The 27,982-nt window shown below is 39.2% G+C and overlaps 1 pseudogene; it reads left to right on the top strand.

The window, feature by feature from the left end:
• The first annotated feature begins 896 nt into the window (after window positions 1-896).
• On the top strand, window positions 897-25,366 carry LOC130867615 (zinc finger Y-chromosomal protein-like; annotated as a pseudogene).
• Window positions 25,367-27,982: the final 2,616 nt, after the last annotated feature.

The raw sequence follows: 27,982 nt of genomic DNA, 5'->3' as shown, positions 1-27,982 counted from the left end.
TGGTACTGGTTAAATCATTTAATCTCAATGAGTTTTCAATGGCTCACTCATTTTACTTTCATTCCTTAACTACACAATGAAATTGTATTAGTTTTAGTCTAAAAAACTTCTGTGGTATTTGGAAAATTGATTCTTTAAAGGAAGAACTAAAGGGAATACTGCAGATATATAGCTTATATCTAAATGCATATTGGTCTATGTCCCACCTCCAATGTCCTTAACATCTAATTCCTGAAAGACAGCAGAAGTTTCATTCATTTAACTATCCAGTGAGATATCTTTTTCAGCCAGATGTCTGTTGTCCATAACTGTGGACTTTGCCTCACTTTTCATTTATACCTAGAATGTTTTAATCTTACTTCCACAAAAGATGACTTTATTTATAGTTGGCAGTATCACAGACTAAGCTACAGATGCTACTTCTCAAAAACAAGATGGAGAAATACAAATTTTAAGGAAAGAAAGAGGATAAAAACTAAGTGGTTTGTCTTAGTGATAAAATATGGAAAAGGGAAATGAAACTTCAGAAAAGTTTTGCTTTCTAAATTGTATTGTTCACTTTTTACTTAATCATAACATTTCATTTAACATTTTAACAAAATGTTAAATTGACATTTTCAACACATTATATTGATACCTTAAAATTTCTTTTCTAAATACTTTTCCTCTATGACTATCCTAAAACTGGTTTTCCCAGATTTGCTGCTTTTTTGTTGGTGGAAGCTAAGATTTTTAAGTTCTTTTGTTAATTACTTTTTTTTACATAGCTCACTTAATACCAATGCAATAGTGTGTGTTTTCCCCATAGAAATTTAAAACCATGTACTTGGAGATATGTGTGCTTACCTGAAAATTTTCTTTTCAATTTTAATTTTTAAGGAGATGATACAATACACATGGATGGTGATCAGTATATTTTGGAAGTACAAGAAACTGTTTTTTTATCCAATTCAGATGTAACTGTTCAAAATTTTATTCCTGATGAGCCAGACTCAATTATAATCCAAGATGGTATTGAAAACTTTGTTATTGAAGATGTTTGTTATTCACCTATTTTAGAGGAAACAGATATATGTGATAATATTATCATTCCTGAGTAAGTGCTTGATTTAGATATAATTGAAGAATTGTCTTTAGCACAGTTCCCAGTTCCAGACATTTTAGGTCTAGTATTACATCAACCTCATTGACTATGCCTGAACATGTGTTGATGAGTGAAGCTTTGCACATGTCTGACGTGGAGCATATTGAGCATGTGTTTCATGATAGCATAGAGGAAGCAGACGTCATCAGTGATCCTCTGACAGCTGACATTTCAGAAATATTAGTAGCAGATTGTGCTTCTGAAGCAGTCTTGGATTCCAATGGTATACCTTTGGAGCAGCAAGATAACATCCAAATCAACTGTGAGTACTATTTTATAATTTTTTGTAAGTCTTTAGCTACAGTGATTATCAAACCTTTTTGTTTTATTTGTTTCTGCTTGTTTTGCTTTAGACAGGGTCTCACTACACTCTATGCTGAACATGAACTTCTGCTTCTGATTCTCTTGTCTGACACTGATAAATACCAGAGTTTTAAGTGTGTGCCAACATGCCTGAATTATCAATGAAATGTTTTTCTGTTTTGTTTTATATGTAAATATACATACTTGTTTGTGTATGTACATTCAGGTGCACAATCGCAGGTGTATTCTTGAATGTAGAAGTTAGAGATTAACACAATTTCTATCCTTGGCTTTTCTATACCTTTTTTCTTTGAGACTAAAATGACTCAGTGTACTTGAAGGTGACTGATCAGTTCTGTTAGACTGGCTCGTCAGTAAGCTTCAAGAATCCTCCTCCTGTCTGCTAGCACTAAGGGTTTAAAGAAGGGAAGATCATCAATTCTCAAAGTCCAGCTATAGTTTCGCAGTGACACCTCATTTCAAACACAAAAAGATAGTTTCTTCTTTATTTTGGCCAGTAAAATTATGTTGTCTCTACATTTGAGCCATTTTATTCTTAGAATTTTATGGGTTTTATATAAATCATATTTGTAGGTTTGGGCTGTTCTTTATCAAGCTATTTCTTCACCTCATTTCCCTTTTGTCTTCTAGGATTTAGGTCTTTTTGTCTAACAAAACTGTTTGGTATTTTTTAAGTCATATGTGGTTATCACTTTTAGTAACAATTTATGCTTATATAGTTAAGTATGAGGCCACTAACACTTGTGTTATTTTTTTCTTTTTTTTTCTTTTTTTTATTCTTTTTTAATTAAAATTTCCACCTTCTCCCCGTTTCCCATTTCCCTCCCCTCCTCCCAGATATTGCCCCCTCCCCCCAGTCCCCTCCCCCTATCCCCACTCCTTTTCTCCTCCCCCCACACCATTCCCCCTCCCTCTCCATACTGAAGAGCAGTCCAAATTCTCTGCCCTGCGGGAAGACGAAGTTCTTCTATCTATGTCCAGGAAGGTGAGCGTCTAAGCAGGCTAAGCACCCACAAAGCCAGTTCATGTATTAGGATCGAAACCTAGTGCCATTGTCCTTGGCTTCTCATCAGCCTTCATTGTCCGCCATGCTCAGAGAGTCCAGTTTCAACCCATGCTTATTCAGACCCAGACCAGCTGGCCTTGGTGGGCTCCCAATAAATCAGTTCCACTGTCATAGTGGGTGGGTGCATCCCTCGTGGTCCTGGTTTCCTTGCTCATGTTCTCCCTCCTTCTGCTCCTCATTTGGACCTTAAGAGCTCAGACGGTTGCTCCAAACTGAGACTCTGTCTCTACCTCGATCCATCGCCAGATGAAGGTTCTAAGGTGATATGTAAGATATTCATCAGTATAGGATAGGATCATTTCAGGTTCCCTCTCCTCAGTTGACCAAGGTACCAGCTGGGGACATCTCCCTGGACACCTGCGAACCCCTCTAGAGTCAAGTTTCTTGCCAACCCTAAGATGGCTCTCTTAGGATATATACTTCGCTGCTCCCGTATCCTCCCTTCCTATATCCCAACCATCCTAATCCCCCGAGCTCCTCCCATCCTCCCCTTCTCATGTTTCTCATCCCATTTCCCCTTTGCCCCTTGCCACCTCACCCGCAAGTTCCCAGTTTTTGCCCTGCAATCTTGTCTACTTCCCCTCTCCAGGCGGATGACTATATGATTTTCTTTGGGTTCACTTTCTTTTTAAAATAGTGTTAATAGTATGTATTTGTAGGTTTTATATTTTGATTAGGGTATCTTTTACTGCAATGATATGCATGACAAAAAAAATAGTTGGATAGGAAAGGGTTTATTACGTGTACACTAATATATCCTTGTTCATCATTGAAGGAAATCAATACAGGAACTCAAATGGGTGAGATCCTGGAGGCAGGATTTGATGCAGAGTCCATGAAGGAAAGCTGCCTACTGGTTTGTTCCTTGTCGTTTTCTCAGCCTGCTTCCTTACAGAACCCAGGACCACCCACAATGAACTGGATCCTCCTCCATCAATTACTAATAATAAAATGCTTACAGATCCTTGTACATATCAATATTGTGTAGGCATTTTCTTAACAGAAGCCCTCCTCTCAGACGACTTTAGCTTGTGTTGAGTTGGCACAAAACTATTCAGCACAGTGTTAAAACAAGTTTTAGTAAGCTTGTAGGTGTATGATTATGGTATCTTTGTGTGCTAGAATGAAGACAAGGCAGGTAGGTTATAGAATGATCACTATGCTAGCAAGGTGTTTTCATTGCAGTTATTGCAAATTTTATTTCAAGACAACATTATTTTCCTCACTCTTAGATTTTTTTCATTTTACTTATATGAAAATACATTCAGCATAATGTATTTTCTTTGAACAGTTGAAGTGATATAATTTTAAAGGCATGGTTATTTCATTTTAAAGTTTTTTTTTCTTAAATAATATACATCATATCAGGAGTTTCTTTTCATTGTCTAAGCAAAGTTGAAGAAATAGGGGTTGGTATAAAGCTAAGTGGAAGCTTACCTACTAAGCATGTTTACCTTCTAAGTCTAAAGCCTGAGTTCCATCATCAGCACAGCACATTTATTTTTTATTGGGTTTGATTTGGATTTGTTTTTAAAAACTTTGGCAACTTTTTGAAATTACTACTTTATGTGTTATAGGTGTTTTGCCTACATGTATGTCTGTGTACCATATATGTATCTGGTGCCGTAAGAAAATGTTTACATGAAGAGTACTGTTAACTGACTTTTCATGTTGATACTGTTATTTATAGATGAATAATTGAGACAATATGCTCTTCCATTATTCTTCATAACTTTGGAGTTATACCAAGAGTTCGGATTATTGTAAATCATTTTATCTTAATATTTTATTGCTTATAGAAGTATTTTCATAAGCATTAATTGCATGTGGGTGGAGCAGACATGTATAGCAGATAAACCTGAGTTCAAACCCCAGTATATTCTTGAAAAGAAGGAAAAGGTGTTTATTGCATTTAAATTTTATGTATCAGGTTAGATAATATGTGTTTTAAAGATTTATTTAGTCTCCTTTTATATATTAGAGTATTTTGCTTCCCTCTATTTTTCTATCTAATAGTGTGTGTGTGTGTGTGTGTGTGTGTGTGTGTGTGTGTGTGTTTGAGTGTACAGTATATCTGTGCTGTGTCCATGGAGACAGAAGGGGGCATCCCCTGGAACCAAAGTTTGTGAGTTGCCTATTTAGATACTGGGAACCAGACTTTGGTCCTCTCTAAGAATAGCAAGTGCTCTTAACCATTTAACTACCTTCTTTGTAAATTTACTTATTAGTGTGTGTATAGTGTGTATGTGTGAGATGGGAAAGAGAAAGTATGCTTGTTTGATTACATAGGTTGAGATTAGAAGATAAATTTTCACAAGTCAGTTCTTTCCTGTTACTGGTTCTAAGGATCAAATGCAGGCTGACAGACTTGGAGAGCAAGTACTTTTATCAAATGCTGATCAAACTAGTCAGGGCCACTTCAGCTCTGTTTAAGAATGGAAAAAGCAGTCACATTTTGTTTCTAACTCTGCTGTGAAGATTTACAATGCATTTCCTGTCCATTTAGTGGATGACACTGACAAAACAGATCCTGAAGATTCAACTGAAGTTAGCATTCATGCAGAGCCAGAAACTGATCCTTGTACATTGGATGACACATGTCCTGAAGTTATCAAGGTGTACATTTTAAAAGCTGACCCCAGAGAAGATGACCTAGGTAAGGAGGAAAACTTTGTCTTGTCCATCTATCTATCATCTATAATATTCTGTTATATTACATACATATTATATTACATATAGTATATATATAATACTAGAATATATAATATTATATATTAAAACATATATAAGTAACATATATATGTTGTTTTATATTATACAGTGTGATTCTTCTGATTTTTTGTTTGTTTGCTTTTGTGTTTTTTTTATTTTTTTTTTATTCTTTTTTACTTAAAATTTCCAACTGCTCCCCGTTTCCCATTTCCCTCCCCCTCCTCCCACATATTGCCCCCTCCCCCCGCTCCCCTCCCCCTATCCCCACTCCACTTCTCCTCCCCCTAGTCCACTCCCCCTCCCTCTCGATACTGAAGAGCAGTCCAAATTCCCTACTCTACATGAAGACCAAGGTCCTCCTACTTCTATCTAGGTCCAGGAAGGTGAGCATCCAAACAGGCTACGCTCCCACAAAGCCAGTTCATGTATTAGGATCGAAACCTAGTGCCATTGTCCTTGGCTTCTCATCAGCCTTCACTGTCCGCCTTGTTCAGAGAGTCCAGTTTCAACCCATGCTTATTCAGTCCCAGTCCAGCTGGCCTTGGAGAGCTCCCAATAGATCAGTTCCACTGTCACAGTGGGTGGGTGCACCCCTCGTGGTCCTGATTTCCTTGCTCATGTTCTCCCTCCTTCTGCTCCTCATTTGGACCTTAAGAGCTCAGACGGTTGATCCAAATTGGGTCTCTGTCTCTCTCTCGATCCATCGCCAGATGAAAGTTCCTGTGCCATTCTCCTTGGCCTCTCGTCAGCTCTCATTGTCCACCACATTAAGAGAGTCCGGTTTTATCCCATGTTTTTTTCAGTAGCAGTCCAGCTGGCCTTGGTGAGCTCCCAATAGATCGGCCCCCCTGTCTCAGTGGTTGGGTGCACCCCTCATGGTCCTGACTTCCTTGTTCATGTTCTCTCTCCTTCTGCTCCTCATTATAACCTTGGGAGCTCAGTCCGGTGCTCCAGTGTGGGTCTCTGTCTCTATCTCCATCCATCGCTAGATGAAGGTTCTATGGCGATATGCAAGATATTCATCAGTATGATTATAGGATAGGTTCATTTCAGGTTCCCTATCCTCAGGAGCCCCAATGAACTAACTGGGGACATTGCCCTGGGCTTCTGGTAGCCATTCCAGGTTCAAGTCTCTTGCCAACCCTTAGGTGGCTCCCTTAACTAAGATATGAGTTTCCCTGCTCCCCCATCCAACCTTCCTTTACCCCCAATCACCCCGATTCCCCCAGTTCCCCTCATCCTCTCCTTCACACTTTTCTCTCCCCATCTCCCCTCATCCCCATCCCACCCCACCCCCCAAGATTCCCATTTTTTGCCCATCAATCTTGTCTATTTCCCATAGCTGGGAGGATATCTATATGTTTTTCCTTGGGTTTACCCTCTTGTTTAGCTTCTTTAAAATCACAAATTATAGACTCAGTGGCCCCTATCCATGGCTAGAAACCAATTATGAGTGAGTACATCCCATGATCTTCTTTTTGGGTCTGGGTTACCTCACTCAGGATCGTATTTTCTATTTCCATCCATTTGCATGCAAAATTCGAGAAGTCATTGTTTTTTACCGCAGAGTAGTACTCTAATGTATATATATTCCACACTTTCTTCATCCATTCTTCTATTGAAGGGCATCTAGGTTGCTTCCAGGTTCTGGCTATTACAAATAATGCTTCTATGAACATAGTTGGACAAATGCTTTTGTCATATGCTAGGGCATCTCTTGGGTATATTCCCAAGAGTGCTATTGCTGGGTCCAGGGGTAGGTTGATCCCAATTTTTCTGAGAAACCGCCACACTGATTTCCAAAGTGGTTGCACAAGTTTGCAGTCCCACCAGCAATGGATGAGGGTACCCCTTTCTCCACAACCTCTCCAGCAAAGGCTATCATTGGTGTTTTTGATTTTAGCCATTCTGACAGGTGTAAAATGATATCTCAAAGTTGTTTTGATTTGCATTTCTCTGATCGCTAAGGAGGTTGAGCATGACCTTAAGTATCTTTTGGCCATTTTAACTTCTTCTGATGAGAATTCTCTGTTCAGTTCAATGCCCCATTTTTTAATTGGGTTAATTATCCTTTTAAAGTCTAGTTTCTTGAGTTCTTTATATATTTTGGAGATCAGACCTTTGTCTGTAGCGGGGTTGGTGAAGATCTTCTCCCAGTCAGTTGGCTGCCTTTTTGTCTTAATGACAGTGTCCTTTGCTTTACAGAAGCTTCTCAGTTTCAGGAGATCCCATTTATTCAATGTTGCCCTTAATGTCTGTGCTGCTGGGGTTATACATAGGAAGCAATCTCTTGTGCCCATTTGTTGTAGGGTACTTCCCATTTTCTCTTCTATCAGGTTCAGTGTGTTCAGATTGATATTGAGGTCTTTGATCCATTTGGACTTGAGTTTTGTGCATGGTGATAGATATGGGTCTATTTTCATTCTTCTACAGGTTGACATCCAATTGTGCCAGCACCATTTGTTGAAGATGCTTTCTTTCTTCCATTGTATACTTTTAGCTCCTTTATCGAAAATTAGTTGTTCATAGGTTTGTGGGTTAAAATCCGGGTCTTCTATACGATTCCATTGGTCGACTGCTCTGTTTTTATGCCAGTACCACACTGTTTTCATTACTGTAGCTCTGTAATAGAGTTTGAAGTCAGGGATGGTAATGCCTCCAGAAGTTCCTTTATTATATAAGATTGTTTTGGCTATCCTGGGTTTTTTGTTTCTCCATATAAAGTTGATTATTGTCCTTTCAAGATCTGTGAAGAATTTTGATGGGATTTTAATGGGGATTGCATTGAATCTATAGATTGCCCTTGGTAGAATTGCCATTTTTACTATGTTGATCCTCCCAATCCAGGAGCAAGGGAGATCCTTCCATTTTCTGGTATCCTCTTCAATTTCTTTCTTCAATGCCTTAAAGTTCTTGTCAAATAGATCTTTCACTTCCTTGGTTAGAGTTACCCCAAGATATTTTATGCTTTTTGTGGCTATCGTGAAAGGTGATGATTCTCTTATTTCCCTCTCTGCTTCCATATCCTTTGTGTATAAGAGGGCGACTGATTTTTTGGAGTTGATCTTGTATCCTGCCACATTACTAAAGGTGTTTATCAGCTGTAGGAGTTCTTATGTGGAGTTTTTGGGGTCGCTCATGTACACTATCATATCATCTGCAAATAATGCAAGTTTAACTACTTCCTTTCCAATTTGAATCCCCTTTATCCCCTTATGTTGTCTTATTGCTATTGCTAAAACTTCGAGAACGATATTGAAGAGGTATGGAGAGAGTGGACAGCCTTGGCGTGTTCCTGATTTTAGTGGGATGGCTTTAAGTTTCTCTCCATTTAATTTGATATTAGCTGTCGGCTTGCTGTATATAGCTTTAATTAAATTTAGGTATGACCCTTGTATCCCTAATCTCTCCAAGACTTTTATCATAAAGGGATGTTGAATTTTGTCAAATGCTTTTTCAGCGTCTAATGAAACGATCATCTGGTTTTTTTCTTTCAGTTTATTTATATGATGGATTACATTGATAGACTTGCGTATGTTAAACCAGCCCTGCATCTCTGGTATGAAGCCTACTTGATCATAATGGATAATTTTTCTAATGTGTTCTTGGATTCGGTTTGCCAGAATTTTGTTGAGGATTTTTGCATCGATGTTCATGAGTGAGATTGGCCTGTAATTTTCTTTCTTGGTTGGGTCTTTGTGTGGTTTTGGTATCAGAGTTACTGTAGCTTCATAAAAGGAATTTGGCAATGACTCTTCTGTTTCTATATTGTGAAATACCTTAAGGAGTATAGGTATTAGGTCTTCTTGGAAGTTCTGGTAGAATTCTGCATTGAAACCATCTGGTCCTGGACTTTTTTTGGAAGGGAGGTTTTTGATAACTGCTTCTAATTCTTCACGACTAACAGGTCTATTTAGGTTGTTCACCTGGTCCTGGTTTAACTTTGGTATATGGTATTTATCTAAAAAAGTGTCCATTTCTTTTACATTTTCCAGTTTTGTGGCATACAGGCTTTTGTAGTAAGATCTAATGATTCTCTGAATTTCCTCTGTGTCTGTGGTTATGTCTCCCTTTTCATTTCTGATCTTATTAATTTGCAAATTCTCTCTCTGCCGTTTGATTAGTTTGGATAGGGGTTTATCAATCTTGTTGATTTTCTCCAGGAACCAGCTTTTTGATTTATTGATTCTTTCAATTGTTTTCTGTGTCTCTATTTTGTTGATTTTAGCCCTCAGTTTGATTATTTCCAGTCTTCTACCCCTTCTAGGTGGGTCTGCTTCTTTTTTTTCTAGAGCTTTCAGGGCTGTTAAGTCTCTAATGTGTGCTTTCTCTGTTTTCTTTAAGTGGGCAGTTAGTGCTATGAACTTTCTTCTCAGGACTGCTTTCATAGTGTCCCATAGGTTTGAGTATGTTGTTTCTTTATTTTCATTGTCTTCAAGGAAGACTTTAATTTCTTTCTTTACTTCTTCCTTAATCCAGGTATGGTTCAGTAGTTGACTATTCAGTTTCCATGAGTTTGTAGGCTTTCTGGGGGTAGCATTGTTGCTGAATTCTAGCTTTAATCCATGGTGATCTGATAAGATACAGGTGGTTATGAATTTTTTTTGTAACTGTGAATGTTTGCTTTGTTACCGAGTATGTGGTCGATTTTTGAGAAGGTTCCATGAGCTGCAGAGAAGAAGGTATATTCTTTCCTATTTGGGTGGAATATTCTATAGATGTCTGTTAAGTCCATTTGATTCATTACCTCCATTAATTCTCTTATTTCTCTGTTAGGTTTCTGTCTGATTGACCTGTCCATTGGTGAGAGAGGAGTATTAAAGTCTCCTACTATTAATGTGTGCGGTTTGATGGCTGCCTTGAGTTTTAACAATGTTTCTTTTACGTACGTGGGTGCTTTTATATTAGGGGCATAGATATTCAGGATTGAGATTTCATCCTGATGAATTGTTCCTGTTATGAGTAGAAAATGTCCCTCTCCATCTCTTCTGATTGATTTAAGTTTGAAGTCAACTTTGTTAGAAATTAGTATGGCCACACCTGCTTGTTTCCTAGGTCCATTTACTTGATAAGCCTTATCCCAGCCCTTTACTTTGAGTAGATGTCTGTCTTTGTGGTTGAGGTGTGTTTCTTGTAAACAGCAGAATGTTGGATCCTGTTTTCGTATCCAATCTCTTAGTCTGTGCCTTTTTATAGGAGAGTTGAGTCCATTGACATTAAGTGATATTAATGACCAGTGGTTGTTAACTCCGGTCATTTTTTTTTAGTAGTAGATTTTGTGTGTTTCCCTTCTTTGAGATGTGCTGGTAAAGGGTTTCTAGATGTCTGAGTTACTGTGGTCATTGTTGGACTCCTTGATTAGTGATTTTCCTTCTATTACTTTCTGTAAGGCTGGATTTGTGGCTACGTATTGTTTAAATTTGTTTTTATCCTGGAAAATTTTGTTTTCTCCATTTATAGTGAACGAAAGCTTGGCTGGGTATAGTAGTCTGGGCTTGCATCCATGGTCTCTTAGTTTCTGCAGTACATCTATCCAGGACCTTCTGGCTTTCATGGTTTCCATAGAGAAGTCAGGTGTAAGTCTGATAGGTTTACCTTTATAAGTAACTTGGCCTTTTTCCTTTGCTGCTCTTAGTATTCTTTCTTTATTCTGTATGCTTTGTGTTTTGATTATTATATGGCGAGAGGATGTTTTTTTTTGATCCAGCCTACTCGGTGTTCTGTATGCTTCTTGAACCTTCATAGGTATATCTTTCTTTAGGTTGGGAAAGTTTTCTTCTATAATTTTATTAAATATATTTTCTGGACCGTTGAGCTGCGCTTCTTCTTCTCCTTCTTCTATTCCTATTATTCTTAGGTTTGGTCTTTTTATTGTGTCCCATATTTCCTGAATGTTTTGTGATGAGAATTTGTTGGCCTTGCTGTTTTCTTTGATCAGCGTGTTTATTTTCTCTATGGTATCTTCAGAATCTGAGATTCTTTCTTCTATCTCTTGTATTCTGTTGGTTATGCTTGTTTCTGTAGTCTCTATTCGTTTACCTAGATTTTCCCTGTCCAGCTGGCCTTCTGTTTGTGTTTTCTTCTTTGCCTCCATTTCAGTTTTTAAGTCTTGAACTGTTTCCATTATTTGTTTGATTGTTTTTCCTTGGTTTCCTAGGGTATCATTCACTGATTTACTCAATTCTTCAAACTTTCTGATATACTTCTCATCCATTTCTATAAGGGCATTTTTTACATGCTGTTTAAGGGCATCAATCACTTTCATAAAGTCAATTTTATCTACTTCTTCATGATTAAGGTGTTCATGTCCTCCTGTTGTGAGGTCGCTGGGTTCTGGTGGTTTCATATAGTTTTTCAGATTGTTGGGTGAATTCTTGCATTGGTGCCTGCCCATCTCTTTCTCCGAATGCTCCCCTATGGATCTTCTTTTACCGGATCAGGTCTCCTTGCCTACTGATGTACTTTCCCAGTGATGGCACCCTGCAGTTATAGCTCTCCTGGTGCTCCAGTGATGTCTCTCCTGTTACCAATATCAGATCTCCGTGCCCAAAGACGGCAATCCTGGTACCCCGATTAGCTCTACCACTGATGGCTCTCCTGGTGCCAAGATCAGATCTCCGTGCAGGTTGGGTAGTTCGTAAACAAAGGCCTTACCTTGTTTGGTGCAGGCAGGCCAGTGAACCAAAGGAAGTCTCGCCTGCCTATTTGCCCTGAGGATTTGCCCCCAGCGCCAGACAGACTGAGCTGGATGGTGTTATGTGCCCAAAGAGGAAAGGGGGCAGAAGGAAGAAGGGTTCTGGATGCAAGCTGGGTGGGACAAGAAGAGAGAGGCAGTATGCAGGGTGTAGAGCCCCTGCAGGGAGGCAAGGGAGTATAGGGTGGGGGATGAGGAACTTCAGAGTTCCCTGTCCAGGGCTGCTTCCGCTGCCGCCGGTCAGGTCACAAACTCACCCTGCTGCTGTCTCTCCTGGTGCCTAGATCAGATCTCCATGCAGGTTGGGTAGTTTGTAAACAAAGGCCTTACCTTGCTTGATGCAGGCAGGCTGGAGAGACAAAGGAAGTCTCGTCTGCCTACTTGCCCTGAGGATTTGCCCCCAGCGCCAGACAGACTGAGCTGGATGGTGTTATGTGCCCAAAGAGGAAAGGGGGCAGAAGGAAGAAGGGTTCTGGATGCAAGCTGGGTGGGACAAGAAGAGAGAGGCAGTATGCAGGGTGTAGAGCCCCTGCAGGGAGCCCAGGGAGTATAGGGTGGGGGATGAGGAACTTCAGAGTTCCCTGTCCAGGGCTGCTTCCGCAGCCGCCAGTCAGGTCACAAACTCACCCCGCTGCTGTCTCTCCTGGTTCCTAGATCAGATCTCCATGCACGTTAGGTAGTTTGTAAACAAAGGCCTTACCTTGCTTGATGCAGGCAGGCTGGAGAGACAAAGGAAGTCTCGTCTGCCTACTTGCCCTGAGGATTTGCCCCCAGCGCCAGACAGACTGAGCTGGATGGTGTTATGTGCCCAAAGAGGAAAGGGGGCAGAAGGAAGAATGGTTCTGGATGCAAACTGGGTGGGACAAGAAGAGAGAAGCAGTATGCAGGGTGTAGAGCCCCTGCAGGGAACCCTGGGAGTATAGGGTGGGGGATGAGGAACTTCAGAGTTCCCTGTCCAGGGCTGCTTCTGCAGCCGCCAGTCAGGTCAAAACTCACCCCGCTGCTGTCTCTCCTGGTGCCTAGATCAGATCTCCGTGCAGGTTGGGTAGTTTGTAAACAAAGGCCTTACCTTGCTTGATGCAGGCAGGCTGGAGAGACAAAGGAAGTCTCGTCTGCCTACTTGCCCTGAGGATTTGCCCCCAGCGCCAGACAGACTGAGCTGGATGGTGTTATGTGCCCAAAGAGGAAAGGGGACAGAAGGAAGAAGGGTTCTGGATGCAAGCTGGGTGGGACAAGAAGAGAGAGGCAGTATGCAGGGTGTAGAGCCCCTGCAGGGAGCCCAGGGCGTATAGGGTGGAGGATGAGGAACTTCAGAGTTCCCTGTCCAGGGCTGCTTCCGCCGCCGCCAGTCAGGTCACAAACTCACCCCGCTGCTGTCTCTCCTGGTGCCTAGATCAGATCTCCATGCAGGTTGGGTAGTTTGTAAACAAAGGCCTTACCTTGCTTGATGCAGGCAGGCTGGAGAGACAAAGGAAGTCTCGTCTGCCTACTTGCCCTGAGGATTTGCCCCCAGCGCCAGACAGACTGAGCTGGATGGTGTTATGTGCCCAAAGAGGAAAGGGGGCAGAAGGAAGAAGGGTTCTGGATGCAAGCTGGGTGGGACAAGAAGAGAGAGGCAGTATGCAGGGTGTAGAGCCCCTGCAGGGAGCCCAGGGAGTATAGGGTGGGGGATGAGGAACTTCAGAGTTTTTGAGGCAGGGTCTCAGGTGTAGCCCAGGCTGGCCTGGAACTTACTCTGTATACAAGGTTGGTTTCAAACTCAAAGCAATATGCCTGCCTATACTGTAATGAATGTATGTATGTACAAGACCTGATTTTAAAAAAAAAAAACTATTTAGGTTGGAAAGTTTGAAAGTTTGTTTAAAGTTTAAGACATTTCGCCCTGACTAGAGGGCAGGCCTCAAGGTCCCCGCCAGGGAAAGCCGGCCCCCGCTGCTGGGGCTGCAGTCTCTGCTGTGATCTGCTGGACCTGCTCTGCCTGCGCCCTACTTCCCTTAGTCCCTGGCTCATTAGGGCATCTAGGAGTTCCTGTGTAGGTGCCAAGAAGTTTCATCGGGACGGGTGAGTGTGTGCTATCCTGGGGCGGACTGTCCCGGTAGAGAGCACAAACACCCCTCCCCCAGCTCCTGCTGCAGGGCTTTCTCTCCTACACACCCGCCCCCACCCCCACCCCCAAGCCTGCCTTGTCTGCAAGGTCCTTAGCTGAGGAACAGTTTCCTGCCATTTCACTAAGGCTACCAACCCAGAGCAGTGAGTCCCTGACTAGAGGGCAGGCCTCAAGGTCCCCGCCAGGGAAAGCGGGCCCCTGCTGCTGGGGCGGCAGTCTCTGCTGTGATCTGCTGGACCTGCTCTGCCTGCGCCCTACTTCCATTAGTCCCTGGCTCATTGGGGCATCCAGGAGTTCCTGTGTAGGTGCCAAGAAGTTTCATCGGGACGGGTGAGTGTGTACTATCCTGGGGCGGACGGTCCCGGTAGAGAGCACAAACGCCCCTACACTAAGGCTACCCAACCAGAGCGGTGAGTGCCTGCCTAGCGGGCAGGCCTCAGCAACCCCCGAAAGGGAGCGCAGGCACCTCCAGCTTGTACTGCAGTGTCGCCTGTGTTCTACTGGACCCTGCCCGACCCCTTGCATTCGGCCTTCTTTACGCGGGTCATTGGAATACCACACATCCATGTTTTGGTGTTGAGGAGTTCATCTGGAAGGGAACGGTTCCTGCCCCTACACTGAGGAGATACACCTAGAGAGTTAGTCACAGCAAAGACTGGTCTAAGACATCAGGCCTCTCCTGGCTCCATTTGAAGGAAAAGATGGGCAGGCGCCAATGCAAGAATTCCCCCAACAACTTGAAAGGCAACGTGACATCACCAGGATCCAGGAATCCCGAAATGAGAAGTCTACACCCTAATCCAGAAGAATTAGAAGAATTCGACTCAAAAGTGAATTTTATGAAAATAATAGAGGACCTTAAACAGGAGGTGAAAAACTGCCACAGCCAATTAGAGATTACAAACAAAAAGGTAGAGGAAATTAATAAATATCTCAAAGATCCCAAGAAAACCAAGAGAAACAAGAAAAAGTAATCAAACAGGTAAGGGAAACGGTTCAAGACTTGAAGAATGAAGTGGAAGTAATAAAGAAAACACAAACCGAGGGAAGGATGGAGATGGAAAATTTGAATAAACGAACAGGAACTACAGAGATAAGTACCACCAACAGATTACAAGAGATAGAAGAAAGAATCTCAGACAGTGAAGATACCATAGAGAAAATAAACACTCTCATCAAAGAAAACAGCATAACCAACAAATTCTCATCACAAAACATTCAGGAAATCTGGGACACAATAAAAAGACCAAACCTAAGAATAATAGGGATAGAAGAAGGAGAAGAAGTACAGCTCAATGGTCCAGAAAATATATTTAATAAAATTATAGAAGAAAACTTTCCCAACCTTAAGAAAGATATTCCTTTGAAGGTCCAAGAAGCATACAGAACACCAAATCGACTGGGTCAAAAAAAAACATCTCCTCGTCATATAATAATCAAAACACAAAACATACAGAATAAAGAAAGAATATTAAGAGCTGCAAAGGAAAAAGGTCAAGTTACCTATAAAGGTAAACCTATCAGACTTACACCTGATTTCTCTATGGAAACCATGAAAGCCAGAAGGTCCTGGATAGATATACTGCAGAAACTACGAGACCATGGATGCAAGCCCAGACTACTATACCCAGCTAAGCTTTCGTTCACTATAAATGGAGAAAACAAAGTTTTCCAGGATGAAAACAAATTTAAACAATACGTAGCCACAAATCCAGCCCTTCAGAAAGTAATTGAAGGAAAATCACGAACCAAGGAGTCCAACAATGCCCACAATAACTCAGACATCTAATGACCCTTCACCAGCACAACTTGAAGAAGGGAAACACACAAACTCTACTACCAAAGGAAAGAAAGAAAGAAAGGAAAAATGACCGGAGTTAACAACCACTGGTCATTAATATCACTTAATATCAATGGACTCAACTCACCTATAAAGAGGCACAGGCAAAGAGATTGGATAAGAAAACAGGATCCAACATTCTGCTGCTTACAAGAAACACACCTCAACCACAAAGACAGACATCTACTCAGAGTAAAGGGCTGGGAAAAGGTTTATCAAGCAAACGGACCTAAGAAACAAGCAGGTGTAGCCATACTAATTTCTAAGAAAGTTGACTTCAAACTAAAATCAATCAAAAGAGATGGAGATGGACATTTTTTACTCATAACAGGAACAATTCACCAGGATGAAATCTCAATCCTGAATATATATGCCCCTAATATAAAAGCACCCACTTATGTAAAAGAAACGTTACTAAAACTCAAGGCAGTCATCAAACCACACACACTAATAGTAGGAGATTTCAACACTCCTCTCTTACCAATGGACAGGTCAATCAGACAGAAACCTAACAGAGAAATAAGAGGATTAAGGGAGGTAATGAATCAAATGGACTTAACAGACATCTATAGAACATTCCACCCAAATAGGAAAGAATATACCTTCTTCTCTGCAGCTCATGGAACCTTCTCGAAAATAGACCACATACTCGGTAACAAAGCAAACTTACACAGCTACAAAAAAATATCGGTAACCACCTGTGTCTTATCAGATCACCATGGATTAAAGTTAGAATTCAACAACAATGCTATCCCCAGAAAGCCTATGAACTCATGGAAACTGGACAGTCAACTACTAAACCTCACCTGGATCAAGGAAGAAATAAAGAAAGAAATTAAAGTCTTTCTTGAATTCAATGAAAACGAAGACTCAACATACTCAAACCTATGGGACACTATGAAAGCAGTGCTAAGAGGAAAATTCATAGCATTAAGTGCCCACTTAAAGAAAATGGAGAAAGCACACATTGGAGACTTAATAGCCCACCTGAAAGCTTTAGAAAAAAAAGAATCAGACTCAGCTAGGAGAAGTAGAAGACTGGAAATAATCAAATTGAGGGCTGAAATCAACAAAATAGAAACACAGAAAACAATCCAAAGAATCAATGAAACAAAAAGCTGGTTCATGGAGAAAATCAATAAGATTGATAAACCCCTATCCAAACTAATCAAACGGCGGAGAGAGAATACGCAAATAAACAAAATCAGAAACGAAAAGGGAGACATAACCACAGACTCAGAGGAAATTCAGAGAATCATTAGATCTTACTACAAAAACCTGTATGCCACAAAATTGGAAAATGTTATAGAAATGGACACTTTTTTAGATAAGTACCATATACCAAAGTAAAACCAGGACCAGGTGAACAATCTAAATAGACCTGTTAGTCGCAAAGAATTAGAAGTTGTTATAAAAAACCTCCCCACCAAAAAAAGCCCAGGTCCAGACGGCTTCAATGCAGAATTCTACCAGAACTTCCAAGAAGACCTAATACCTATACTCCTTAATGTATTCAAATATTGAAACAGATAAGTCATTGCCAAATTCCTTTTATGAAGCTGAAGTTACTCTGATACCAAAACCACACAAAGACACAACCAAGAAAGAGAACTACAGGCCAATCTCACTCATGAACATCGACGCAAAAATACTCAATAAAATACTGGCAAACCGAATCCAAGAACACATTAGAAAAATTATCCATTATGATCAAGTAGGCTTCATCCCAGAGATGCAGGGCTGGTTCAACATACGAAAATCTATCGATGTAATCCATCATATAAATAACCTGAAAGAAAAAAACCATATGATCATTTCATTAGATGCTGAAAAAGCATTTGACAAAATTCAACATCCCTTTATGATAAAGGTCTTAGAGAGATTAGGAATACAAAGGTCGTTCCTAACTATAATAAAAGCTATTTATAGCAAGCCGTCAGCTAACATCAAATTAAATGGAGAGAAACTCAAAGCTATTCCACTAAAATCAGGAACAGGACAAGGTTGTCCACTTTCTCCATACCTCTTTAATATAGTGCTTGAAATTCTAGCAATAGCAATAAGACAACATAAGGGGATCAAAGGGATTCAAATCGGAAAGGAAGAAGTTAAACTTTCATTATTTGCAGACGATATGATAGTGTACATAAGCGACCCCAAAAACTCCAGCAAAGAACTCCTTCAACTGATAAACACCTTTAGTAGCGTTGCAGGATACAAGATCAATTCCAAAAAATCAGTTGCCCTCCTATACCCAAAGGATAAGGAAGCAGAGATGGAAATCAGAGAAGCATCACCCTTCACGATAGCCACAAATAGCATAAAATATTTTGGGGTAACCCTAACCAAGGAAGTAAAGGATCTATTTGACAAGAACTTTAAGTCAATGAAGAAAGAAATTGAGGAGGATACCAGAAAATGGAAGGATCTCCCTTGCTCTTGGATAGGGAGGATCAACATAGTAAAAATGGCAATTCTACCAAGGGCAGTTTATAGATTCAATGCAATCCCCATTAAAATCCCATCAAAATACTTCACAGATCTTGAGAGGACAATAATCAACTTTATATGGAGAAACAAAAAGCCCAGGATAGCCAAAACAATCTTATATAATAAAGGATCGTCTGGAGGCATTACCATCCCTGACCTCAATCTCTATTACAGAGCCTCAGTATTGAAAACAGCTTGGTATTGGCATAAAAACAGAGAAGTCGATCAATGGAACCGAGTAGAAGACCCTGATTTTAACCCACAAACTTATGAACACCTAATTTTTGATAAAGGAGCTAAAAGTATTCAATGGAAAAAAGAGAGCATCTTCAACAAATGGTGCTGGCAGAACTGGTTGTCAACGTGTAGAAGAATGAAAATAGATCCATATCTATCACCATGCACAAAACTCAAGTCCAAATGGATTAAAGACCTCAATATTAGTCTGAACACACTGAACCTGAAAGAAGAAAAAGTTGGAAGTACTCTACAACATATGGGTACAGGAGATCACTTCCTACGTTTATCCCCAGCAGCACAGACATTAAGGACAACATTGAATAAATGGGACCTCCTGAAACTGAGTAGCTTCTGTAAAGCAAAGGACACTGTCACTAAGACAAAAAGGCAACCCACTGACTGGGAGAAGATCTTCACCAACCCTGCTACAGACAAAGGTCTGATCACCAAAATATATAAAGAACTCAAGAAACTAAACTTTAAAATGCTAAAGAAACCCAATAAAAAAATGGGGCACTGATCTGAACAGAGAATTATCAACAGAAGAAATTCAAATGGCCAAAAGACACCTAAGGTCATGCTCAACCTCCTTAGTGATAAGGGAAATGCAAATTAAAACAACTTTGAGATACCATCTTACACCTGTCAGAATGGCTAAAATCAAAAACACCAATGATAGCCTTTGCTGGAGAGGGTGTGGAGAAAGAGGCACACTCATTCATTGCTGGTGGGAATGCAAACTTGTGCAACCACTTTGGAAATCAGTGTGGCGATTTCTCAGGAAATTTGGGATCAACCTACCCCAAGATCCAGTAATACCTCTATTGGGAATATACCCAAGAGATGCCACATCAAATGACAAAAGTATCTGTTCAACTATGTTCATAGCAGCATTGTTTGTAATAGCCAAAACCTGGAAACAACCTAGATGCCCTTCAATGGAGGAATGGATGAAGAAAGTGTGGAATATATACATATTAGAGTACTACTCAGCAGTAAAAAACAATGACTTCTCGAATTTTGCGTGCAAATGGATGGAAATAGAAAACACTATCCTGAGTGAGGTATCCCAGACCCAAAAAGAGGAACATGGGATGTACTCACTCATAATCGGTTTCTAGCCATAAATAAAAGACATTAACCATATAATGTGTGATCCTATAGAAGTTAAATAAGAAAGTGAACCCAAAGAAAATCATATAGTCATCCGCATGGAGAGGGGGAAGTAGACAAGATTTCAGGGCAAAGACTGGGAACTTGCGGGTGAGGTGGCATGGGGCAAAGGGGAAATGGGATGAGAAATATGAGAAGGGGAGGATGGGAGGAGCTCGGGGGATTGGGATGGTTGGGATATAGGAAGGATGGATACGGGAGCAGCGAAGTATATATCCTATCTAAGGGAGCCATCTTAGGGTTGGCAAGAGACTTGACTCTTGAGGGGTTCGCAGGTGTCCAGGAATATGTCCCCAGCTGGTACCTTGGGCAACTAAGGAGAGGGAACCTGAAATGACCCTATCCTATACTGATGAATATCTTGCATATCACCTTAGAACCTTCATCTGGCGATGGATCGAGGTAGAGACAGAGTCTCAATTTGGAGCAACGGTCTGAGCTCTTAAGGTCCAAATGAGGAGCAGAAGGAGGGAGAACATGAGCAAAAAATCAGGACCACGAGGGATGCACCCACCCACTGTGACAGTGGAACTGATTTATTGGGAGCCCACCAAGGCCAGCTGGTCTGGGACTGAATAAGCATGGGTTGATTCCGGACTCTCTGAGCATGGCGGTCAATGAAGACTGATGAGTAGCCAAGGACAATGGCACTAGGTTTCGATCCTAATACATGAACTGGCTTTGTGGGAGCTTAGCCTGTTTGGACGCTCACCTTTCTGGATGTAGATAGAAGGACCTTGGTCTTCCCGCAGGGCAGGGAATTTGGAATGCTCTTCAGTATCGAGAGGGAGGGGGAATGGAGTGGGGGGAGGAGAAGAGGAGTGGGGATAGGGGGAGGGAAGTGGGGGGAGGGGGCAATATTTGGGAGGAGGGGAGGGAAATGGGAAACGGGGAGCAGGTGGAAATTTTAATTAAAAATTAAAAAAAAAAGACATTTCTAAGATAATATGCAAATATAAAAATGATAAGCCTACTAAGTCAAATAAATGAAGTTGCACATTAATTCTCATAGCGTGTTTTCTTTTAGGACAAACTAGAGACATATCAGAAAGTGACACTAACAATGACGATGGAACTGAACTACATGATCAGAACAGTAGTATATTCATGTTCCCAAAGACAAAATGGTTCATATGACTGTCAATGACCCTCAGCAGGAAAAGAAAGATTATAGTAAGTACATGGCTCACTTTGAATGGAGATGGTTTATGTTTCTATAAGCTCTGATTCTTTTTAATGCAAGTCATATAGCAACATCCCTGTTATAAAGGCTATCATGCTGTGGTATAAAAAAGAACATCAGTATCTTTTAATGTATTTTAAATTGTTGGCTTTAAGAAATAAATAGGCACCAGTCAGGTTGTGATGGTGCTCGCCTTTAATCCCAGCACTCAGGAGGCAGGAAACAGCTAGGGCTGTTTACACAGAGAAACTTTGTCTCAAAATCAAAATAAGCAAACAAACAAATAAATAAAACCAAGGCATGGTTGCATTCACTTGTAATCTAGGCACTTGAAAGACTGAAGGAGGAGGATTTGGGATGGTAAATTGAATTCCAGAATACCCTGAGATTATTATGTAGGAACTTATCTTAAGAATGAAATAAATAAGCAGAAATAATAAATTGAGATAAAAAGTGAAATACACTCAATCTTCATTGAATATTTACTATGATGTTTTATATTAATAAATTATTTATTGCTAAAATTGTGATATTCCTAGTCACAAAAGTACTTAATAATTTGTGCTTAGATGTTGCTGAAATAACAAATGAGGTTTATATGGAAGTGATTGTAGGAGATGATGACACTGGTGGCACAGCAGCAGCTACTACTGTGCATGAACAACAGATGGATGATAGTGATATGAAGTCAGCTTTCTTGCCTAGTGCATGGACAGCAGCCTATGGTAAGTAACAGCTTAAAGATTTAGTACAGATTTACTTACCCTGTTTGTGGTATGGTGTATATCTATGTGGGGATGTGTATGAATGTGGATGCAAAAACGTGCTCATGTATGTAGAGACACTTGTGTAACATTAGTCCTTGGGAGATGTTAAGAAATGTCTAGTCATCCCAGATAGGGAAACAGTGACAGAGACCAAAGTATGGATACAACCAAAGTCCCACATGGTGAACCAGTGAGTTGGTTGAAGTTATTTTTAGGAATCTGTAGTTACCTACAAGAACAGAAATGGTTCAAAGACAGATAGATAACATTGTCACAAACCTACCCAAGCATGGCAAATGAAAGCTGGAAACCTGGAATTTATCATGTAACCTGTAGGCATTTTGACAGGTTGTAGAGTGGATTTCCAGGCAACTAAGATGTGACTCTCTTCCAGGTAGTATGGCTGATCTGAGCCTCTTCAAAGTAGTCCATCTTGTCTGACAGTTCTCTTTACTTTCCTAACTGCCTAAATATGTTTGAAGATAAAGGAATGCAGTCTGAGTGACTAATCAGTTTCCAGGGACTTCCTGAAACTTTTGATTTGTATCCTTGCTGAGCTTAAGGACCTTCCCTTCAGGATGTAATGTTTCACCTCCCTTTAAAGCATCCTGTGTCTTAACAAGTTTTTCACTACACAACAGAGGCTAAAGGATAACCTTATGTATTTGTTTCTCAGGAGACCTTGTTTTATTTTTTAAAGAGAGACCTTGATTTTTGAGTAAGAGTCTCTTATTTGGCTTGAACAGACTGATTGGCTGGCCTGCCAGGACCACACGTCTCTGCCTTTTTCATGATGAGATTATAAATATGCACCTTTATATTCATCCCTTTTTTGTTTTGTTTGCTTTTTTTAACAGGGTGTGTAGGGTTCAAGTACAAATCCTCATGTAAGTACTTTATCAACTAAGCTATCTCTCTAGTCTGTTATCTCTTTATGGAGAAATGGTTTCTGAGGTCTTAAGATTTCACAAATATAAAGTAATGCAGTCAGTGATTTAAAAAGTATGGAGAACTTATATAGTTCAAATTTTACTTTAATTTTTACCTAATTAAAAGTACAGAGAATTTCTACTTGGAGTTTGTTTTCTTTTCTCTTCTATTGGCTTGTGTCTTTACAGTTTTCACAGACTGTTAGATGCATATGTTAGGTATTTTTTCCATGGTTGTCAACTAAATGTGCTCATACGTGCATTACATAAAACAGAAGTTTCTGTTATAATTGGGTATCAGGTTTTACATTTCATTGTAGTAGTTAATAAAGAATCCCTAGTTTGGTAATTTGTATGTTTTTGATGTCCATTGTTAGGTAATAATTCTGATGAAACTGAAAACCAAAATGTCACTGCAAGTGCTGTCTTGCACCTAGATGAGTCACGTGACCTTGACACACTGCCTAAACGAAAACCAAAGAAACAGAGAAGACCTGAATCCAGGCACTATCCACCTGGTAAGAAAGAAAAAAGATTCCATGGTATAGGGTGTTCTGCAGACTATATGAGGAAATGCTGTTGTATATCCACAAAAGTGTAATGATGGTTTTTTGACTGCCTGATCACAGATGGCTTTGATGCATTAAATTTGAAAATAAAAGTTTCCATTCATTGAAAGTTTTACTGACAGGCTATAGATCAGATGTTAAGAAAAAGGAACTTAACTCTCTGGTTATTTTGTTTGAACAGAAAAGATACCTATAAGCTGTGTTACTCTATTTTGGTGGGGTCTCGTACTTTAGCCAAGACTGACTGCAAACTAATGGCAACCCACCTTACTCAAAGTATCTGTCATTATTGACATGAATCATGTTACTTGACTGTTAGTTTATTTAATGTGAAGATAAAATAATCAAGTTTTATGGGCTTTTATTTCTGTGTTTTGTTTGAAGGCAAATTCTTCCTTTGGAGCTCAAGCTGGCAATGAATTTGTTATCCTTCTGCCTCCCTCTCTTCAATACCTTGGTCACAGACCTTTACTACCAGCAGAGCATTTAAAATTTAAAAGGACTTCTCTTAGGGAAACAGGAAAGCACTTTTAATTGTTAGCAGAATGTATTCCTTTTGTGGATGGTTTTGGGGACCTGTGTATAGGGAGAACACAGCTTTACATATTTAAATTTGTGGGTGTTGTTGAAGAATGTCATTGATTATTGAAAGTTTGGGTTATAATAACTAAATTAAACAGTTAACTTTACTTACAAATTATTTTGAGTAGGACTGTAATTTAAGGCTTCTTTGAAGCTTCCTTTAAAAAAAAACTGGAAAAAAATGAAATTCATCCCATCATATTGGATCCAGTTCTTTCTTATGATTGCAATATGTATGTTGAAAGTGGTGAAAAGAATGTTAAAAAAATTGATACATTCCAGGAAACATACTTTAGGCTTAATGAAGAAACTAAAAGTGTGACGTTTGATTATTTTTCTTTGTCTCTTTCCATTTCTTAGCAATAATTGTTGGTCCTGATGGACAACCCTTAGCTGTCTACCCTTGCGTGTTTTGTGGAAAGAAATTTAAGTCAAAAAGTTTCTTGAAAAGTCATGTGAAAAACCATCCTGAACACCTTGCTAATAAAAAATACCACTGTACTGACTGTGATTACAGTACCAAGAAGAAGATAAGTTTTCATAATCACATGGAGAGCCACAAGCTGGCCAGTAAGACAGGAAAGGACACAGAATGTGATGAGTCTGGGAACCATTTGTCTCATGCTGGGGCTTTGTGTTCTCACCAAACAATGCATGGAGAAAAAGAAGCCAGCAAAACGTACAAGTGTAAGTTCTGTGAATATAAAACATATGAACAGCCATTATTGAATCGCCACCTTTTGGCAGTCCACAGCAAGAAATTTCCTCACGTTTGTGTAGAGTGTGGTAAAGGTTTTCGTCACCCATCAGAGCTCAAAAAGCACATACGAATTCATACTGGAGAGAAACCTTATGGATGCCAGTATTGTGAGTACAGGTCTGCAGACTCTTCTAACCTGAAAACACATATAAAAACTAAGCACAGTAAAGAGATACCATTGAAGTGTGACACCTGTGTCCTGACTTTCTCAGATACCAAAGAGGCACAACAACATGCTCTAATGCACCAAGAAAGCAAAACATACCAGTGTTTGCATTGTAGCCATAAGAGTTCAAACTCAAGTGATTTGAAGCAACACATAATTTCAGTTCACACAAAAGACTACCCTCATAAGTGTGAGTTGTGCAGCAAAGGGTTTCATAGGCCTTCAGAACTCAGAAAGCATGCGGCTACCCACAAAAGTAAAAAAATGCACCAATGTAGACACTGTGACTTTAAGGGTCCGGATCCATTTGTGTTAAGGCACCATATTCTCTCAGTTCACACAGTGAATGTTCCATTTAAGTGTAAGAGATGTAAAAGGGGATTTCAACAACAGTGTGAGCTTCAAAATCATATGAAGACACACAGTGGCCAGAAAGTATATCAGTGTGAGTACTGTGAATATATAGCACTACAGATGCCTCAGGCTTTAAGCGACATGTTATCTCCATTCATACCAAAGACTATCCTCACTGCTGTGAGTACTGCAAGAAAGGATTCCGGAGACCCTCAGAAAAGAATCGGCATATATTGCGACATCATAAGGAAGTTAACCTGCCCTAAGAATATATCTTAACCTGTAGGGATGTTGACTTAGAAGCAACAACTTCATTTTAAAAGCAGTCATTCTTGTTCAGACCTAATATTGTAAGTTTGTTAAGCAAATACAATATTGTTTCAATTTGACTTTACATTTTATTCAGTAGGGTATCCTATTTCCTGTAAACTTTACTATGTGAGAGAAACAAATTTCTTTTAACAACATAGTCCCTGATTCTACGCTGAATTTTTTGTCTTTGAAACCTTACTACCTAACTTACTTACATAATACTTACGACTACCTAACTCATGTTGGTGGTACTTTTCTAAGAAAAAATCGTAATATTGGTAACCTGAAAAGTTACTTTGGTACAAAATACTTATTAGAATTATTACCAACATAAATGAGAGATTCTTCTGACATGTCTTATTATCAAACTATTTAAATTATTTCCTTGACTTAATATTTTCAAATTCTTGACAATGTAACTTCTGTTTAAGTCTCTACCACTGCTGATTATAGGACATTGACTTGCTTTGGGCTTAGTTTTCATTTTTGTTTAGTGGACATTTGATTTTGCTTGTTTTTAATTTTCTTTTCTTTCCTATATAGCAGAATTTTAGAGAACCTTAATGAAAATTTTTGCTTTTTCTTGATTTCTAATTCTTTATATATTGCCTTGCAGTTTTGTTCTATAAATAAGAACTAGATAGAGTAGGCTGAATTTTCCTGACTTGTAGAAATATATTGTGACATACAGCGTATTTTGAAAATTGTCATTGAAATGCAGTTTAAAGTTTAGGTACAGTCCTTCCTGCCAATGACAATTAAATCTGTAATGAAAATGATTCAATTTGTATTAACTTAGAAAATCTCGAGATACATGGGACTATTTGTATACTTGGTATTCACAAAAACTAAACTTCAGGTAATTAGAGGAAAAATGAGGACCTTGGTAGAAGTAATGGTATTATCCTTAATTTTGATATTTAAAAAGCAGAAGCTAAAGTGTTTTTACAGGTACAATGTTTTAGTACAATTTTTGCATTTTACCTTAAATTTTATGGAAAGGAGATCCAGACCCAACTTTGTATTTCTTTCTGTGAATTCCTGAAAAACTCAGAGGTTGTTAAAACATAGCTTTACAAACTGAGTCCTGTTAGAACATAGAGGTGGCCAATTCAGCCAGCTCTTTTTTTCTTTCTTTCTTTCTTTCTTTCTTTCTTTCTTTCTTTCTTTTTTTGTATTTTTCTTAGTGAGGGCTTGTTTTTTTTTTTAAAGATAGCATATATGTTAATTGGTTATTTTTACATCTTATTTGAGAATTAATATTTTAAACAGATATTCCTGCTCACCGGACATATTATAAAATGGATCTAGCTCATTGGATTTGATTATTACAGAATTTTGAAGAAAAGTAGGAAATTTAAGAAAAGGAATTTCCTACTTGATAAACAGCTCCTTTGGCTCTTATGGTACTTTATTCTACTTTTACTGGCAGGTTTTGTACTTTTTCTTCTGTTCCAGTGATACTTATATTTAGAAGTTATATTTATAGGATTAGAACTCTAAGTAATTGGTGCTTGACATTCTCTAAAATATGTTAGATTTAAGCTCAGTACTAAATACATAATACAGTCCATACATGGGCATTCAGTTGTTGCCAAGCAAAGCTCAGACCTTCTGGCACCTGAGTTTATTCCTTTCAGACTTCAGTTGCTATTCAGTGTACTGTTCTGTAAAAGTCTATTCTTTATGTCTAAGACTTGGTTAATCTTGAATTTTGCTCTTTCCTGAAGTAATATAAACATACATATTTAAGTGAAAATTTTTATCTATAAGAATTTAAATAAACTTAAATAGTGCTTTGTAAACTTTGTGTTTTTCACAGTCTGGAGTTACACTTTTTTGTTTTATTTTTAAGTACAATAGTCAGACTTTTGAAAGGTGATAAAAGTTTGGTAAAGGAAATGTGATAATTTACATAAAAATGAATTGTACTTACATTATTTACTGTGACCATATGGTTTTAATTTTTAAATTATTCTTTAACGATTAGCAAAGCCAGAAAATTTGTTCCAGACAAAACTTTATAAAAGGTACAAAGTCTTAAAGGAAGTGAGTTATTTCAATGGAATTGCCTGTTAAATATTCCATCTTTCATTTTTACACATTGTGAAATACCACAAAATGCTTAAGTGAAGAGACATCATAAATGTGTACTTGAGAATAACATGCAGAAATAAAATGAGACTTCTTCCTGATAATAAATGTTTATTGTGTTTGATATCAAACAGTAAATTGACACTTATGGGGGAGGAGAGTACAAGGTTCCCATGCTCGCAATTTACTTGTCTTTTTCTACTTCCCATGTAGATTAAATGCATGTATGTCTTTCTTAGGGTCCTCATGTCGTCTAGATTTTCTAGGATTTTGATTTGTGGGTTGGTTTTCTTTATGTTTAAAATCCACTTATGTGTGAGTACATGTGATAATTGTCTTTCTGGGTCTGGGTTACCTCACTCAAAATGATGTTTTCTAGCTCCATCCATTTGCCTGCAAAATTCAAGATGTCCTTTTTTTTCTTCTGTGTAGTGCTCCATTGTGCAAATGTACCACATTTTCCTTATCCATTCCTC

Source organism: Chionomys nivalis, chromosome X (genome assembly GCF_950005125.1).
Source record: "Chionomys nivalis chromosome X, mChiNiv1.1, whole genome shotgun sequence".
In the NCBI taxonomy this organism is placed as follows: Eukaryota; Metazoa; Chordata; class Mammalia; order Rodentia; family Cricetidae; genus Chionomys; species Chionomys nivalis.
Note: the sequence above shows the minus strand (reverse complement) of the source record. Positions and strands in the feature narration are given on the sequence as shown.